Here is an 18,342-nt window from a genome sequence, read left to right as displayed (position 1 = left end):
TCAGTGATATCGTGACCTAATAATAAATAATGGTACATAAAAACAAATGGTACATAAAAAACAGCCAGAATCTCAAAGGTATAGATCTAAAAGTAGGAATTAAAACATAGAAACTAGAAATTAAAACTAGAAATTACAAAACGATGTAAAAACAGGCTTTTGATCACCAACAACTGAATGTACATCACTATACTAGGGATCATGGGGACTTATAGGAAAGGACCGTCACACAAAATTCATGGAGAAATCGTACCCATACCCAATCGTATGCGACCACCCGAAGATGAGAGGAATCAGCAATAGACTGTATGCATTGTGTACAAATTTGTACAAACTTTCCCCCAAAAGGCCTACGTTCTTAACGTGCACAAGAAACTGATCCATCACAAGGTGTCGTATCTCATATACGAATATTTTCGACATCAATATGGCTGATGTGACTTTAAAAAACAAATATAAAGACTTTGCTGAGACAATTCGGTCTGTCTGAGTAGGACGTAAAATCTGGTATTGTGAATTTTCTTTCACTACACCTGTCATTAGTATTCTTAGGGGTACCTTTACAACATTCGTCGCTCCAGTTTTTGGACCGAACTACTGTTGATGATGTCTTGTTAGAGAACATAGCTTTACGTCACTTTTCATCAACATTTACGCATACTCCTGGTAAGGACACTAGAAATGGGCTTCATACATAACACCCATATGGGAAATCGAACCCGGGTCCTAGCCGTGACAATCGAACACTTTAACAACAAGGCCACTGCGACTCCTCCACGTAGTCATGTTATACATATATCAAGAGCAGTATTACACAGTGCTTGATACCCAGGTCCATAGCTGTGTATCATATGTACAACCGGACATTAACAACTATCGAAAACTCTCCACGTGTTTATTCAATTACATTCCATGCGGCGATGATAGATCGCTGGGGGGAGCTGATGAAGTCTTGCAAGAAAAGGTCGCCATATTTTTCCTTGGATAGTGTGAAACTTTTGTCAAGTTTGTAGAGCTGAATTCTAAAGGCAGACAACTGTATTGCCCCAAATTAACTTTAAATGTGCTTAAAGCTTTTACATACTGAGTACACCTAGATTTTATTACGTCGCGGACTGCGTCTGCTTGTTTACACATGGCAGTATATGTATTTACATGTTGTACCTCATTCATGACGAGATAACATGGATTCGGTCATAGCAAGTGTGTTACTGCTATCCGAACGTGATATGCAATCAACCCTTTCCAACACCTACTGTCCTTTAAACTGTAAAACGTTTTGAGATCATGCATCGTGGCCACTGACAATAACACCACAGAAATGTGGGCGTGGATATGCGGCGTATTGTGAGACACCTTCGCGCTCCTTCCATGTATTTCCATACGGTCATGTAGAACTGATGAAATACAATGTGTGTATGTAGGTTTACGTTGCTACTTCGGGGTCACGAAAAGCTCCAAAGACCTTGTTCCCGTTACGAATATTTCATCTGAAAGACATTCATTTGAATCAAATACGAATGCAACACAAATGTATTCATGAACTAGTTAGGAGTGAACCACGACTTATCAAAATGGCTGTGCCCCGCTACCTACCTGTGTGTATCGCAGTCGTGGTTTTGGCTATTTTCATCGATTATGCATGTGAGTTTGTTTCTTAATTTATTAATCAGTGCTACATTAATTAAATTTGATGCGGTATCGTTGATATTCACTGTGATATATGTGTTCAATTAATCTATTTACTTTGGTCTTTCTACCTACCAGTGAATGATTCTGTAAAAAAAACCTATCGGCACAAGTAAATGATTCATGTTTTTAAAGTATGTCTCTCGTTAGAGAAAGATTTATCTTACGTCTGGCATAGCTGTCTACTAGTACTTAATTAAGTAAAATCTGTTTGTTTTGAGTATATGTCTCGTCAGTGATTCAGTTGGTGTTAGGTATATATGCCTCTCGGTGAATGAATTAGTTTACTGTGATTAAATCTCTCAATTCAATTTACGTTAATTATATATCTGCCTATTCGTAAATGATTCATGGTGTACTGATTGATTGAAATTTAAAAAGTAGATCGTTCGTCTGAGTATGATTTACTAAACGTCAGTCATATCTGCCTATTAGTAAATCATTCAGTTCACTTCGAGTATATCTCTCGTTAGGGAAATATTTACTTTACGTCAGTGATATCTATCTATTAGTAAATCATTCGGTTTACTTTGAGTATATCTCTCGTTAGGGAAATATTTACTTTACGTCAGTCATATCTATCTATTAGTAAATCATTCAGTTTACTTCGAGTATATCTCTCGTCAGAGAAATATTTACTTTACGTCAGTCATATCTATCTATTAGTAAATCATTCAGTTTACTTCGAGTATATCCCTCGTCAGAGAAATATTTACTTTAAGTCAGTCATATCTATCTATTAGTAAATCATTCAGTTTACTTCGAGTATATCTCTCGTTAGAGAAATATTTACTTTACGTCAGTCATATCTATCTATTAGTAAATCATTCAGTTTACTTCGAGTATATCTCTCGTTAGAGAAATATTTACTTTACGTCAGTCATATCTATCTATTAGTAAATCATTCAGTTTACTTCGAGTATATCTCTCGTTAGAGAAATATTTACTTTAAGTCAGTCATATCTATCTATTAGTAAATCATTCAGTTTACTTTGAGTATATCTCTCGTCAGTGAAGGGTTGATGCAGTTTGCTATAGGTGTTTCTTTCCTACAGTGAATGAATTAGTGTGCATATGACTAGCAATAAGCGGATAAGTATTTCAAGCATATCTCTCTAATATATAATATTAGAACGCTCATGACAACTCACGTATTCCCGTACTTTTAAATCAACCGTGCTTGGCAGAGCTTTTTTTATCCCCTCTGTAAAGAAAAGTGATGAATTATTCAGCTATTATTCAACGCTGTCCAGACTCGGAAAGCTGATGTTTCAAAGCCACCTCATACAAACCTTCCCCGTTAGATGTATTTAATTTTACTTCAGGACTGCAGTCAAAGTATGACGTTTTGAAAACGAATGGTTCCAAATACACATGGATAGAAACATGTTCATATCGTATAATACACGCATAACACCATGGAAGTCATTGTCATTTCAGAAAGAGAGAGAGAGAGGGAGAGAGAGGGAGAGAGAGAGGGAGAGAGAGGGAGAGAGAGAGGGAGAGAGAGAGGGAGAGAGAGAGATAGAAGAGAGAGAGATAGAAGAGAGAGAGGAGGGAGAGAGAGGAGGGAGAGAGAGATAGAAGAGAGAGATAGATAGATAGATAGATAGATAGATAGAGAAATATGTGGACATGCAGGGAGAAGATCTCCTAAAGTAATCTTTTCACCCATCTATCCATACAGATATGAAGTTTGGCATGTCGCCATGGTCCACCGAACCAGATTTCTATAGGGGTCTTGCACATGCGCTAATGTCTTTTGAGACATTTTGTCTTTTAAAATTCAGTCTGCTGCCTGTGGACGCCAACGGTGAAGATCACCAAGGATTATTTACCTGTGTGCATTGCCATAGCAAATTAAAATACACATATAACTGCTTTTTAATGCATAACCACAGGTATACAGTGAAGAAAAGAGTGTCCTCTAGGATTCCCTCCTGCACATGTAAGGCAGTATAAACTCTACGGTAGTGTAGCCTGTTTCACTCTCACCAGCAAACAGATTGGACATGAACATGAAGAGAGCATCAGCGTTTGGACTTGGCCACATATAAAGAAAGCTTGAAGCCTGGTAATCTAGACACTTGTATTGGATCACGCTTGGAGTGACTACCTGTCTGGACTGTGGGAAGGGGTTTACATGAAACGATACTATACAGTGACATTTGAGCCAGATGCACGCTCCAAACGTACCCCCTCCTCTGGATAACGGTGCCCCCCGTGTAGGTAGCAACCTTCCTTAAGAGAGGTATTTACCTCCTCCTCCCCCTCAAGAGACACACCCTCCTCTAGAGAAACACCGTCTTTGTCAAGAGGACCAACAGGAAGAACGGTTCAGGTTCTGATTCCCTCGAATGCGTTCGTTGTGGGACCCAGTGGCCGTTGAAGATCTGTGTTTATCTCTCATATGCTCCGTCATGGCCTGATCCAACCCAAACCTACCCGCATTGTTTCGTGTTATACTCAATGGCAGCCATTATATCAGGACATCAGCTGGCAGCAGCCTCGGGTGACCTTTGTGAAAGGAATTCCCTATGACATCATGAACGAGGATTACTTGACGCTGGCCAGTGGAACGCGTGGTCCAGGGTGATTTCATTGCTCGATACAAAGCATGACAAGCGTATCTCACAGTTGTTTACTAAAAAATCCCATCACAAAAATGTGTTGATCTTTCTCTTGGTACATAATATGTTTCCTGGAGGTAAAGAATCCAGAGCCATTGCTTTGAACACGCATTATGTCATCCTTTTTCATTCCCTTCTAGATAAACAGCAAATCAAATCAAACTCTGATTTTTTCTTAAGCATATAGATAACTTTATGGCCATGTATGAAAAGGCTGCTGAAACACCCTCTCCTTTTGAGGAATATGGGCGAGTCAAAGCTCTGTCTGAACCTGATCTGCCTAGGGATCAGTTGACAGAATCTCCGCATAGACCTCCGACTCAAGAAGAGACACTGCTTCAACATCAACCCACTTCAGCTAAAACTGATTCAACACGAGAAGTGAGGGATCCTTTACTATGACCACGGCTTGTGCTGATCGTGGGGTGTTCATAGATGACATGCACGATCTACAGCAACATATCAAACACTGGTGTTCAGCAAATGAACTGAAACCAAAGAGAAAACGGCCCAGGCACAAGAGTGACGATGAGGACATTGAGAATGATTTAACCTACCCACCCAAACAGGTAGTGGTAAGAAACACCCACGAGGGACATTTAGTGACACGGATGCCGAGGAGTGGCAAAACATGGGCTTACGGCGCTTCTGGAACCGGGTATATGACATTCATCGTAACAAGATGAAGCTGCAGAGAAAAGAATACACGTAGCGAGGAAGAGCTGTTGAAAGGATCCACACAAACATCAAACAGTTTGGGAAAAAATGAATATGCAGGTTGTCTCATCTCGGCGATGGAACATACCCAATACTTTAAACTGGCACCAGTTTTTCTAGATATTTCTGACAGTCTGGGAGATATGAATACTTCCATGAATCAACACGATTTAAAAAATTATAATTAATTATAGTTAAACTCCTACTGAAGCCGAAAATGAACGCCATTCTATGCCGTATAGACATACCAGAAAGAGAAAGTGAGACTGAATCTGATAGCTTTGAAGAGCATAACAATGGTGACAACGAGGAGGATGAAGATGAGCAGAATGTTTGAGGAAATAAATACCGATCATTGGTATATCAGTCTATCAGTCAGAAGAGAAGGCCGAGTCAACGCTGCATGTCTGCTTTGATTCATATTTTGGAAAAACACCTCATAAACTTTTGAACGATGAGAAACGCCGAACTTCCCTCTGCGTGAGTGGTATCGTGAAACTGGGAGCCCAGGACGGAAATCGCTGAAGCCAATGGATAAAACACAGACTATGGATACCCTTCCAACCTTACAACTGCATAGGGAAGGTGTGAAATGTGTGGCAAAACATGAACTTGAAACAATCGCCCCTTGAAACAGCAGCAGCATGTGTATACGAGTGGCTAACCTGTGGACGGAAATGTTGCAGAGTGAACTCTACTGTCCATTGGTATATCACATTTTTGTTTTGAACCGACTGAGTCAATAAATGAAATGAATGAATTGTTTGTTTTTGTCATGAACATGTTTCTACCCATGTGTATTTGGAACCATTTGTTTCTAAAACATCATACTCTGACTGCAGTCCTGAAGCAAAACTAAAACTGGATACATTTAACGAGGAAAGGCTGGCACGAGACATAGCACTGAAACATCAACTTTCAGAGGTGGGACAGTGAGGAATAGTATTCAGCGCTCTTCTTTGTAAAACAAAACAAAAGATGTTCGCTCTGCCGAGCGCGGGCAATTTGAAAGGACGTGAACACGTGAACTGTTAAGCGCGCTCAATTCAAACAGTTTGACCGGGCTGGCAGGTACTGTCTGCTTGTTCGGTAGCACGCCATACATTCATTGATTCATAACCCTTTACTTTTGGTTTTCCGCCTGATGAAAGGTTTTCTACATGACTGCCTTAAAAGCACCTTTCATTTCCCTTTCCTCGCCTGTAACTTGCTGTCTGCATCGTACCTAACGGTGAACACGTGACTTCGAGCAGCCAATACATTTCCTTGAACCTTCCCTCCAGCAAATCTACCATCTGGCGACCCTTACAATAATACTCTAGATTGAAAATGAACACGATTGTTCTTACAAACTTGAAATTATCGTGAAACATGTAACTCAACACCATTCCATCAACACAAACTTAGTCGCGTGATGCTTGCACTAGCATGTTGTTAATTACTTTATATCTACCACATTTTGGCGATAACTGTCTGCTAATTGTGTACAAAGGGAAAGTTTGTAGTTTCATTACATAAACATAATATATTCTAGTAATATCTCATGTACGTACCAACAGATCAAAATGCAATTTTTATAATCCGCATAATCAGTTATAGATAACTGTCAGGGTTAGGTTCAGGGTCAGGGCTAGCACCAGGGTCAGAATCAGGATGAAGGTCAGGGTCAGGGTTAACACCAGGGTGAGGGTCAGGATCAAGGCCAGGATCAGGATCAGAATCCACGCCCTAGATTTTCGAAGATCTCTTACCGCTAAGATTGTCGTAAGTGCCATACATTAACATTAGCTTGCGACTATCTTAGAGCTAAGAGAGCTTGGAAAATCTAGGCCCATGTCAGGGTCAGGGTTAGGTTCAGAGTCAGGGTTAACGCCAGGGTCAGGATCATGATGAAGATCAGGGTCAGGGTTAGCACACGGGTCAGGATGACGATCAAGTCAGGGTCAGAATCAGAGTCATGCCGAATTTCAGAATTAGGGTCAGGATGAGGGTCAGAGTTAGGCTTAGGATCAAGGGGTACATTGAGTCGGAATCACAAGCAAGGTCAGGATGAGATTCAAGGTTAGGGTCAAAGAAATAGTTCAGACTCACATGTAACATAAATGTCCTCTGTTCCGACCATGACAACAACGGCAAACATACCCCAGGTTTTAACTGAAACATAACATTTCCTTGTCTGTTTCAAGCTTCCTTATCGTGCTACCAGTGTGCTGATTCAGGGGGGTTGGACGCCGACTGTAGGAATGCCTCTGCCCTTCTGAACTTCCCCAGATCGGAGAAAGGAGGGGAAGATGGTGATGAAGATGAATCTGGGGAAGATGTGCGAAAAAACAAATACCATAAGATCTGTGCTTCAGACCAACAAAACATGTGCATGACTGAAACACTCATGTCACAGGGTAGGCACTAATGTGGAACCTAGTGGGTGGCCTTTTCAATTACATAGAAAAACAACGAAGTACTAAGATAAAAAGAACCCCTACACCCTAACCAGGAAAAGTGATTGTTACGTGCATGCGTGCGAGCGTGCGAACGTTCTTGCGTGCGGGATTGACTGCTTGAGTGAGTGAATGAGTGAGTGAGTGAAATGAATGGGTGAGTTAGGTTTAATGCAAGCATTACGTTACCAGTATTTCAGTTTTGTTATGAGTTTGGCATTGGAGAAAAGCTGACTGCAAATCGTATTCCGGCACCTCATGAAACAGACGGATAAGCAAAACTTCACATCTACATGGTGTGATTTGTGAACAAAATCATTATAACCCTTCCATAACATTTCGATATATAACCTCTGTGAGAGGCACTTAGAAGTTATGAGCACTAAATAAGGATAAGATATAGAGTTTAACAATCACATTAGAAGCTGATCCTTGGTAAAAGTGTTGAAACTCAGCAATTATTATGAAGAAAAGTTGTCCATTCATATATCGAATTCTTTCCTAAGGTGTTTTTAGCATACTACCGAATATTCAGAAAAAGAGTGCTTCACTGTTTTTCCTTCTTTAAATAAGTGAGTATGAACATGAAGGATTGATTCAGACGAGACGTTTAAAAAGGTTTGGCTGTTTGTTGTCTATCTGAAAGTGGAGTAAAACTGAATCATTCTAAAACTCATATTTCGTCTTCATCTCGTAGGCAACATCCGGAGTTACATCCGGGACTGCAGTGATGGGAAGACCTTCTCCGTCAACGTCACAAAGTACCCTCATCTTCAGAACCTTCTCCCCAATAACCTCACAACGTGTGAATCTGAGTATACAAATCTGCATATCGTTATGCAACAGCAGCCTCTGTAACGGCCCTCAGCTTCCACCGAAGAGGGAGATCGTGTGACGTAATACTACAAATATATATGGGGAAGTGGAGGTGACCTGTGGAGTCTCATCGTTACGTCATATCCTGATGCATGTTTCACTGGGCAGGTTTTTGACAGGTGTATTGGGATGTGGTTACCGGTTCTCGTCTCGGTGTTCTTCATGTGATGTAAATGGCTCTGTAAATATTACCATGGTTTGGTCTCAAATTTTGTAACATGCATTGTGTAATTATTTCGAAAATGCTTTTTTAAGTTGTAAAACTTGTGCCCAGTCCATTGCTTGGATGGCTAAAATATGTTTCAATCAATTATCATCGCCAAAATTCTGAGCAACAAATCTGTTTTATATTCGACAGGAAGTGATAGTAAAACAATTCTGACAAGCGAAGACATGTTATCATTTTATCCCAACAAAGTTCTGTTTGCACACAATCAACGTCTCAGTAACGAACCTGTTTCGGACTCACCCTACTTAATGACCAGGCAGTGGACTGTTCCATTACACCCGTAGGTGTTACTATTATTAACCCTCTATTCAATATGTCTGTCATTCGACTGCCTGTCAGTTGGGAGATAACTCCAAGTTGTAATCACCAGCCCCACGCAGCGTAATGTTACAGTCGCTTACTTAAAGGTCACATAAACACAACTTTGCAGATTCTGGTACCTTTCGGTATGCACTTACCGAAACAAATCATAAAAAATGCCAATTCAGCCTATGAAGTTGAAAAGAACGCGATGAAAAAAAAGCCCGCGAAATCGGAGTTCAAACGTTTCACTAAATTCCCCCCACCTTATCCTCAGTGACTAATCTTTATCCAGACATCTTTACCTGTAACTCGTTAACCTAATCAACACAAGCCTGCACACCAATCAGTTGAAGCCTGTACATAAGTTGAAGCCTGTACATCGATCAATCAAGCCTGTACATCAATTAATAGAAACCTGTATATCTTGTTACCCATTGTTATCTGCCTGCTGTTATGTGTATCTATACTACAACCCTTTAGTTTTACCCTCACTTCACCTGAAGAAGAGACTAGAATCTGTCTCGAAACGTTGTGACCTTGTATAATAAAGAAGTTGAACCATAAAGCACTTTTAGTTTAACTTGTTGATTGTGGTAAGCAGTCTCTGTCACAGAGAAAGCTGAGTGTCTGGTTTATTCACACCTATATGTCTGTCTGCCTGTCTGCAAAAGACAACATGCAATACACAGCTTCAATCATTGACCACGTGCAATTTGAACTTAACACCTATCAGACTATACGACATAAAGAAAATACGTTGATTTATGACTGGTGCACCCGTGCACATGTTTTTATGTCTGTGGGTTGCAAACAAACTACAATCATTTTTTTCGGATTACTGGATCTGACGGAAACTGGTGCAAACTTGTCAGTTTCAAGTCCTGCTTTGTACTTAGACGAATGACAGATTCCAGCCACACACTAGTTTACCATCTCTATTGACATGATTTTTGATTGGATCGAGCGCAAATTCAGAGAACATGTATTTTCCAAACCCAACATCTCTATATACATTCTTCATGGATAACGACTTCTTTTCCGTGTATATGATTTTGTTTGACAACAGTATATGAATCCATACTGAAACGACACATCAAGTGCACAAAAAGAAGCTGTTATCCATAAAGAATCTTACTTTCTTGTGACTCACAATACTTCTAAAATGCCCATCAAACAGATCATCTTTCTGTACACACAATGAACCCTCAGCATATCAGCAAATGAAACAGCCAGTCGGAAGCCGTCGTTACACTTGAGTGCATATCCACCCGCTATGACTGGGTTCGGTCTCCCGAGGACTTCGTTTCGGGGGAAGTAAGCCCAAGTACAAAATATTGCACTTATGTACGCTTATAATTGTGTTTATTTGTGTTTTTAAATACAGCAATGTATATTATATGTCATGAATAAGTGATAAATGTGTTTTAATTATGTTTGATTTTTTGGTTGCATGTGACCTTTAAGTTACTATACGGACTAGTACCGGCCGAATGACTGGCAAAGAGACTACGACTGTAATAATTTCATTCAAGTTGACTTCACTTATATAGCGACGTGTACGAATGCGTGAATGTGTAATGAAAATTTTGGCATGAACATTTGCCCGAACACGGCCGTTCCGATAGTGAAACGTTCTCGGAAAATCTGTGCAGTTTCGACCGAATACATCAGGGTAAAAGGCCTGCTGCTGGGACATGTCGAGCTTGAATGTGCCAGCCTGGCTTGCTGGGTCTGATGCTCCAATATGTAATCAACCTCCCAGTAGCATCACCCAGATATTGCCATACCATGAGTACTGTTAAACCTTTGAAGATCAATGCCACTATGATGTGGTCCAGTGTTATATTGAAAAGATATATACCCAATGAATACCAATAATATACCGAATGAATACAAATAATAAATGCAAAAACGTTGTTGAGTGAATCATTTATGTGTTTCAAAAGTGTTAAATCTAATTATTATTACTTATAATAATGTAACGTAAAAACCATTTTCTAGTTACAATGATTGAGCTTTCAGTTTGTTTCCAACACACATAACAGGAGAAAATAGGGCCAAATCAACGAATTACACGTCATCAAATTCCCCCAAAATGAAGATGCTAACTATTTCCAATCAGTGTGGTCGCATGTTTTATGTGTACGATTTCGTGGTAATAGCGAGCTGTCACGAAATATCAAAGCACAACACTGAAAGTAACGATGGTCGTTGTTCTGGTAGCATACACTTGGCCACTGTGTCGATGAAAATGCTATGAAAAACTTCTAACCACCCGTCCTCGGATTTTTCTATAGTAAATGCACGGCGTCTCCCTGCAGTGAACGTCGGCATGCGGCAGTGGTTGCCTGGGTCAGTGTTGGAGCGTTAGCGCAGGCGCATCAGACCCAGGGAACCAGACTGGAATGTGTCAGAGGCCCATGGGTAAAATTTGTGCAGCTCGAGGGGATGGCCTAAAAGTCGGCCAAGAAAAGTCGGGCCGGGCAACCGGGTAATGGATTGCAGAATATTAAAACGAAATCTGCGCATTTGGGTAGCTAGAATTCCAAGTATGGTTTGGTTGAAAATGTATAGTTAACGATGAAAAACCAAAATTGATAACGTACCGAGAGTCCCAGAGAAAAGACATTGTCTTGTTGTTATGTGTTGTCCTTGATATGTCTGTGTGAGAAGGTTACTTATAATTACTTCTCTTAGCGCGTCAGGTGTGACATCCTGGGGTTCTGGGCAGGAAGTGACAGTGTTTTTACAGCATTTCTTTCCTTAATTGAAAACATTTGGGGCTTCCTAATTAACCTTTATTATCTCATGCTGAATCAGCAGAGGATGTTTATGTTAAAGAGGAGCGGGCATTGGCGAGAGCCAGTGGGCAACTGTGACATGATTATAAATATGTGTTAAAAGGTATATATATTAAATCACAACTTTTTGTAATATGTTGTAAAGGATAAAAAAAAGGAAAAATGCATTCGCACGCGCAAAATTCGTATGTATTGCCACTGTATTCTAAAAAGCATAAATCCAGCAAAAATCCAATAGCCTCCGAGTATGCAAATACTTAAATTTACAAGTACACATGACAGACAAAATGCAATAATATCTACCTAAATAACACTTAGCAGAGCATGTGCAAACACGTTTCGTAAAAGCGCTGCACATTAGTGTATTTAAATCCATAGATTGGTATCATATCTACCTAAACATCACATTGTAGTGTTACAAAATGCAACATGTAAAGATAACCGGTCCCTTAAAGTGAATTACCTGTCTTTCAAACATAGCCTCGACCAAAAGTGTTAAGTCTCTGTTCGGCCCGACTTGGCCCGACCTCTCCAAAGCACCTTAAGCCTCACAGATGTATCTTAAATTCTATTTAAATCCACAGTTTAGTATCATATCTATCTAAATACGACTTTACAGAGTTTCAAAGCGTTGTATTTGAAACAAACTCAAAAGCAGCTTAAACGTAACCCATGTATCTTGAGCACTCAAAAACAGCTCAAACCTCACGCACGGACAATGATTAGTGTTTATATACATAGAATAGTATTATATCTACTTAACTATTCCTTTCTAGAGTCGCAAAACGAAGTATTTGATGGAAAAAAAAACGTTGCTCAAAGTGCATCACTCTCTTCCATATATATTCTCAACATAGACACTCAGGATTTTCTCTGGTCGTCAAATTTAAGGCATCTTACGCCCCATAGATGTATCTTAAATTCTATTTTTTGTCCACAGGTTAGTATCATATCTACCTACATATCGCTTTATAGAGTTCCAGATGGTTGTATTGGAAACAAACACGTTGTTTAACGACAACCCGACTCGGCCCGTTCTCTCAAGAACAGCTTAAACCTCACACGTATACTGATTGATGTTTACATCCATAGAATAGTATTATATCTGCCTTACTAGTTCTTTACAGAGTCTCAAAACGGAGTATTTGAAGCAAGCACCTTGCTTAAAGTGACGCCCAGTGTTTGGTCTGCACTTCGCGGGCTATTGAACTTGGTGGACCTGTTAATTACACCTGCATCCAGCTCGCTTAATTACCCTTGTCTAACTTCAATCAGCTAGGTGTTGTGATTCAATCAACATACTGTTGCCCTTAATGACCTGTTAGGGGCCTTCAGAGTTATTTCCACCGTTTCTTTATAACGTTTTTCACAATAACTGATTAAATTACAAATACTAAAATGAGACATTTGTTTCATTATATATTTATAAACATGTACACATATATTAAACTGAAAAAAATAGTAGAAGATATTACACCCTATTATATGACATGAAACGCTTGAAAGGCTTGTTTTTTTTCCGTGGTCAAGAACATAGAACATACCCGCACATTGTTATAGCATAAACATCAATGAATACTATCACAGATACAGATAAACGAGTGAAGCTATTCATGGCATGATTTAAACATATCAGAAACTTAATACCTATCAGAAGATAGGTAACACGAGACATCTTACGGAATTTGAGTATGACATATTATGGTTACGTAATTTCAACATACGAAACTATGAAAACACATCCAACACGTCTCTAGGTTGTCCAGCTCCGGACCAGGAGAAATTTGTTTTCACTGCATGAGCTTTGCAACACAAAGGCTACGCGGAGTTGCTGTTTCCGGATGTTGTAAGCTTCCAGCCTTTCAGATAAACTTGCTTTCCTGAACACACATACAGACGATAAAAGCATTAAAGAGGGCCGTGGGAGAAGTATGTTTTCATGAACCCCCAGTGTCTCACGTAACCTTCTCCAAATGTATCCCTATAAAACTGTTTTCAAGTCATATGACCTGACAATGTCTGCATTACTTGCATTACTTATTGGCGACTCGTTGTTGAAGTATGTTGGACGTTATACGGAGAAAGAAGGCATCGTGACAAGGTCTCTATCCGGAGCCAAGGTGGCTGATATTCCCGATCTCTTGTGGGACATTGAGAACTTTAAGGTAGGAAACAGTTGAAGTATGTAGGATTATTTGGACAGAATGAGGATTATTGCACGTGCGTAGTCGTAATATATCATTGGATATTGCAAGCCACAAAGCGCATATTATATTTTGATCGCCCATATGGATTCATTTCTGAAGAAATTTGTAATTCTAAATTGTTTCCAGTTCATCATCGTCCACGCAGGGATTAATGACCTGGCGTACATACCTAGGACGCCTGGACAGGTCTTGGTCAACTTTTCGAAACTGGTTGACATTATAAGGAAACGGAACCCAGGGTATTTCATCTAGTTTTATGCATCTATTTTAAACATGACATTTGAATGCCTGTTACGTTTTTGTGAATAAGAACTGTTTAATCTGACATTTACTTATACAAGCGGTTAAAAAGTAGGCTCTAAAGGCCAAGGCATTGTATGACTACAGATTAGTTATTCAGATAAATTCGATATTTCAGATTTCAGCGGTAATTGTGTCGTCATGTGTCATTGTAATTGTAAACACAAAACAGTACACGTGTGTTAGGTTTAAGCTGTGTTTGAGAGGTCGGGCCAAGTCGGGCCGAAAAGAGACTTAACACTTTTGATTGAGGCTATGTTAACAATGGAGAGCGAAAAGGGCTTCACTTTAAGGGCCAGTTTTCTTTACATGTTGCACTTGATAACACTATGAAATGGTATTTAGGTGGATATGAAGCCGGTCTATGGATTTAGTTACAACTGAAGATGCATGTTCTAGGTTTATGCTGGTTTTGAGACCTCGGGCCAAGCAGGGCCGTACTATTGTGGTTGAGATGATGTTAGAGTGTAGGGATGAGTTCATATCTTGCATGCTTTAAATACTATGAGTAGTGAATTTATTGGGTGGTATTAATTGGATGTAGACGTAAGAAACATTTTCGTGCCGATGGAAGCCTGTATCTGAATGAAGTCAAATATTTATGCATTTTAAATCATGTTTCGTTTATCGATTCCACTTTTAGACGTAACCTCGGTCAGCCAGCTCGCAGGAAACTCGTCTTCATGAGTTTTAGCCGATTTATTCGTAGTAAATTGTATATGGCACGCGTTTGTGGCATAAAATTCATTATTGTTATCAAGGATGTATGTTGCATTAACCATTTGTAGGCATGGTGCTCATTAATGGGTTCATTATCCAATAATATATTTGGCCCGACTTTTAGGCCATCCCCAGCTCGAGTATTTCTATTGTAACCCTTACTTCACCCCGAGTATTGAGAAACTCGTCAGTGGGAAGGAAATCATCATTTGGATATTAGCTCCAGGTAAAAATACCTGTTCATCCCAGTCACTGCAATATATTTTGATTAGGATGTTTTTGTTAATACACGAAATAGTTTTATTAGGCTATGTTTTCGTTATGAACAGGTTTTTTAATTAGTGCGTTTTCGCGCGCTTGTCAGGATACGGGTGTGTCAGTTGGCTTGTTATGCATATGAGCAAAGAATTTTCCAATAGACTCATGACCTCATTTGAATAAGATCGTGTGTAACGCGACAGAAGATTTTGTACATGTGAATTCTAAAGACATTACTGTGTTAGGGTCATTATGACCCTCTTGTTATAAACTGGTTCCATGTTACAGTTCTTACCTACTGCGGGCGTGATTGACTTGCAGTGGTTTGTTTGTTGAACCAGTTTACTTTGTACTAACTTTTGAGGACCGCTTTGATCATCTGTTAGACACGTAGTGTGAGTCGGAACCTGAGATTTGTCACTGTTTTTCCGCTTGTATGAGAAATGTTTTGCTATTGAGGGCCGCTGTGGCTGTGTACCCGTCATCACGTGACGTGTTCGGTGGTGTCTTTTTCTGTGAATAACTGTGAACAAATTGTGTATTCATATATATGGTTGAACGTCGTGTGCAACAAACCTATAACCCGTGACAAATACATTTGTCACTTGATATTTGTGTACAAGACTTGATGCAACATAATAAGCATGTATTGACAGAACCTCCGTGTTATTTATTTGAGTTTGACATGTGCATGAGATTTGTTTGTGTTATATCGCCGTGAGCCAATGTAGTTCCACCCAACTGACTGAGAATATATAAGTAAGCATCCAGGGTTAACTCCCCTGAGGCGCAGGGATAACAGCGTTTGGGCAAAAACACAAAAAGTTGGCTTACACATGCATGTTTGTGTGCGCATGTATACACGACCGTGCGTTTGTATGTGTGTGCGTATGAGTATATGTATCATCATTTCTGTGGAGTCGCATCGCAGACCTTCCGCTTCTGACAAAATATGTCGACCAATCACCTTCACACTTAACCCGACTAAAAAGTAATTTAAACCGGTCGTTTCTTACACGTGCATTTCCACGGCCACCTAAGTCCATTTTATTAAAATGAAGACGAAACTTTGATTTTGAGGCGTAACTTGATGAAATGACATTTCACGATATTTCCAAAACCGGGGACTTAAGTGTGATGAACCAACGTTTAAACCGCCAGGCTAACCCAACGTCCCTGAATGTTGGTGTTAAACAAGGTCTTGTACTTTGTTTTCTTCTTCCGTACGTTATTGGTCGTCCTCGTGACCTTAGACCAATTTTTCGTATGATAAGGAAAGGGGTAGGTCGTCGGATATGTAGGAGGTGACAGAATCCAAAGTAGAGTAAGAGTCTCGAAGTATCACATACATTTGACGTTTGAAAATTGTTCTTTGTGTGCCAGAGAATCATGATCAAGTAATTTGTGGTAGAGTTTACCTGTCATAGCCAGTAATCTATTGAATGGAACTTTCTCTGGAATTCAATTTAATTTAATGATTGAATTGATTTTACTAGGATTACAAGAGTTTGTTTCTTCTCAGATGGCACATCTGGCAGAAAACTTCTGGACTTGATGTTGACCAGACATAGATTGAGTGGAGGTCAAGTAAAAGAGCAGTCTTCAGGGAAGCTTGATACCAGTTCACCATCCACAATTTTGGAGACTCTCACCAGCCTAAAGTCTCAACATGGAAGTTTATATCCAAACATTGTTCAATTACTGTCCATCCATGCATCTGTGGTTCTGTTCATTTCTGAAGTTGAAAGAGAGTTCTCAAAAGTGAAATTGATTGTGACACGTCATAGACAGGCTGAGTGCTCAAAACTGCACCAGACGTCTCATAATTAGCCTGAACACATCGGCTGCATCAGACATTGACCTGAAGAAAGTTGACAACAGATACCTGACAGAAAAGAAACCTGTAAATTATAGTTTGTGTGTTTTGTGAAACTGCAAGCAAATGTGATAAGAGATTAACGCACTGAAATGCGTATTTTTTTCAAGTTATAATCTTAAAATCCAACAACAGAAGAATAATAAATTTGCAACTAAAAGTATATCCCCATTTCACTTCATATACATTTTATTTTTTATCAATAATCCTCACCAATATGCACTTTCAGATAATGAAGTGCCCTTTTCTATGAATTTATCCTGCTCTTTCTGAATCTTATGGGGGACGTTCATTTCACATGTCAGGTTTCTTTTGTTCGAAGAGTATATTATCAACGGCGCCAAATAACTGCTTTCTCTATATAATAAAACTGTACTGTCACTGTATTTCGCAGGTCCAGACTCAGCAGAATCAGTTTTGTGCCGCGCCGTGCTGTGTGCCTGAATTTTCTTGAACACTTCCCTGATGCATTCTGCACCCCAGCCCCTTTCCGTAACTTCGTTTCATTTACTCATTACTTTTCCGGTTCCTTCATATTTGTTTCGATTCGGGAGAACAGGCACAGGGAACACTCAGTTTGCATTAAGTTTGACATGCATTAAGTTCAAATGCCTTCGTACCATTACTACCGCTTACGTGCATGTCGAATGTGTGAAAATTTCTCATGTTCAGTTCATGTTCAGCTCATGTTCAGTTCATGTTCAGCTCATGTTCAGCTCATGTTCAGCTCATGTTCAGTTCATGTTCAGTTCATGTTCAGCTCACCTGCAGCTCATGTTCAGTTCATGTTCAGCTCATCTGCAGCTCATGTTCAGTTCATATTCAGCTCATCTGCAGCTCATGTTCAGTTCATGTTCAGTTCATGGTCAGCTCATGTTCAGCTCATGTTCAGCTCATGTTCAGCTCATCTGCAGCTCATGTTCAGCTCATCTTCAGCTCATGTTCCAACATGAAGGCAGAGCACGGGTCTAACTATATTAACTATTGCGTAACATGTGGGAAGGAGAACACGCAGGTAATGCGCCTGATGCTATTTAACGATATATAACCCAGATCTATGGATCTATTGTCATTTAAATCCACCAGCTTCTTGATTACACAGTGTAATTTAGAAAGTAGTTATGTATCATATGTTATATTTGGGATTGCTCTTTCCTAGCAAGGTACAACTTCTAGTACATTTTTGAGTCGAGTCGTATACGGTATTGACCGAAGGCTATGATTCCACAATGCCATTTAGAAAGTGTTCAGACGTACCATGGGAGACGTGCCAAATAACACTTAGAGGGGTACACAAA

The 18,342-nt window shown here is 39.7% G+C and overlaps 1 pseudogene; it reads left to right on the top strand.

Annotated features, from left to right (window-relative positions):
* Nucleotides 1-1,574: 1,574 nt before the first annotated feature.
* LOC137268749 (uncharacterized) lies at nt 1,575-17,997 on the top strand (annotated as a pseudogene).
* Nucleotides 17,998-18,342: the final 345 nt, after the last annotated feature.

This window comes from Haliotis asinina, chromosome 16 (genome assembly GCF_037392515.1).
Source record: "Haliotis asinina isolate JCU_RB_2024 chromosome 16, JCU_Hal_asi_v2, whole genome shotgun sequence".
Lineage (NCBI taxonomy): Eukaryota > Metazoa > Mollusca > Gastropoda > Lepetellida > Haliotidae > Haliotis > Haliotis asinina.
The sequence above is the reverse complement of the archived record's forward strand: the minus strand, read 5'-3'. Positions and strand labels throughout refer to the sequence as shown.